The following is a 2223-nucleotide window of genomic DNA, read 5'->3' as shown; positions in this document are numbered from 1 at the left end:
AAGTAATTAGATGCAGATGAAAAATATAGTATCCTTACTACAGTTAAGGGGATAAACACAAGATTGAAGATATATATAGGGAGCAAGAAATCTATTAAAGTGATATAACCATATTTGAAAAGGAACCAAATTGAAATTATGAAGAAGGCACAATAGACATTTAGAAAAGAAAATTTAAAAAGTTAAAGATAGAGTTCATGATATGGAATATAGGTTAGAAGAAAGTATCTAAATTACAGCATATAATAATCAAAAGATGAAAAAATTCTATTTCTGACTAAAAGAGAGTAAATTGTGAAGAGGTTTAACATATGTATAAGTGCAAGAGAGGGAGAAAAAAAAGGAAAAAAGACATAGTGCTTCTGCTTCTGAATTTTCCAGAAATGACGAAAGATACTGCATTACTCAGAAATTTGCATCAATAATGCTACATAACAAACAACCCTCATATTTCAGTAGCTTACAATAAAACAAATGATTTTTGTGCTCACAATTCATCAGACTGGTTGAGGATCAAGTTCAGTCACTGTTCTATATGACTCTCATTTTGGTACTAGCAGCCGATTTAAACATGCTCTTCTCATGGTGTTTGTTGTTAGCACAAGAGGGAAAAATAAAAACATCTGGTATTCCCTAGGGTCTTGGCTAGGTACTGACATATTCTCACTTCTGCATTCCACTGACCAAAGCACATTCTGTAGCTCATTACCAGTGAGGTGGAGACATATACTCTGTCCATTGTCAGCTAAGCTATGGTGAAGTAGGGGAGGAAGAATATAAAAACATGACTCAGATACCTATCCACAATTTCAAGAAATTCAATAAATCCCAAAAAACAAATATGTAAACAATAGAAACCAAAGACAAAGATAAAGTTTAAGTGTGGCCAAAAGATGTATTCCTTTCCAACTAGTGACAACCAGGCATTCAGCTGACTTTTCAAGCAATAGCAACAAGAGCAAATATTTTTACTGTGAGTGAACTAAAAATGTTCACATTAAAATACAGCAATTGTCAGACTAGGTGAAAAACAAAATCTAACTATGAACTACTTACAAGAGAAACATCCATAATAAAAGATACAGAAATATTGAAATTTGGAAGATGAAAAAATATATATGATTAAAAACAGTAGGTAAAAGAAAGCTATGCAGTTTGACATCTCTCTTTGTAAGACAGATTTTCATAAATGGTGATGAGCACATATAGAGGTTGGTGTGAAAGTCCAATGGAACATCTTATGTGGTTAAAATTTTTGTGCATTTTAAATAAAAAATAAATGTCATTGGTATTATCCCTCTTTTCCCCCATCCTTAGTTTAGATATCTTCTATGTTAGCCATGTGAGAATAGCTTTCATGTCTCATCTGTTTTCTTAATTATGTGTTTTCTTCTTCCTTGGAGATGTTCTCTTCATTTAATAATTATTGCGTATTTTCTCCAAAGACATTTACCATTAAATGCCCATTGAACAGTAAGAAAAGTCCTCTTTTTCTTGAACTATGAAGGCAAAAATACCATTTCTTACAACCAGAAAAAATGCATCTCTACTGAATAATAGCTACTACTAATAGAATACAGCAATGTATCTTGTATTTTTATATATCCAAATACAACTGAATGTTCTTTGAGTCATTATTAATTGATATTGTTACTATATTTCATTTGCTTTGTTCATTTTGACAAGTCTAAAATGCAGACAAATTTCTCTGTCTTCCCTTTTTCTTTTCCCTTACTTCCTTACTTATCTTTTTCCTTATTTTTAGACAAACTGAAATCTTTTTTTTTTTTTTTTTTTTTTACTAAAAGCATTTCAAAGAAACTAATCCTAGATTTTAACCGTATGTTAGCAAGTACAAATATTATAAACGAACAGAGCTGGAGAGATTAGATTGGGTTGCATGAACTGAAATGTTTACAATCTCAGAAGTTGGTGGCCATTTTTTTTTTTTAAGAAGATTTTGTGCTTACTTGTTCTGGATGGATCAAAAACATAGACCTGGGTGTGTGTAAAATTATAATGCTTGAAAAGTTGCTACTATAATTGTAGTGGGAAGAGAAATGGACAGGTAGGAAGAAGACTTGGATTCCAGGCCTGATTCTTCCCTTTAATGTGATGTGATCTTGGAAAAGTCAGTTTACCACTTGGAATCTGGGGTTTTGACTGAGTAAAACAGAGATAATAACACATCTTGAGGTTGGTGTGAGAGTCCAGTGGAACATC

The sequence above is a fragment of the Piliocolobus tephrosceles genome, chromosome 11, assembly GCF_002776525.5.
Source record: "Piliocolobus tephrosceles isolate RC106 chromosome 11, ASM277652v3, whole genome shotgun sequence".
Taxonomy (NCBI): Eukaryota; Metazoa; Chordata; class Mammalia; order Primates; family Cercopithecidae; genus Piliocolobus; species Piliocolobus tephrosceles.
Note: the sequence above shows the minus strand (reverse complement) of the source record.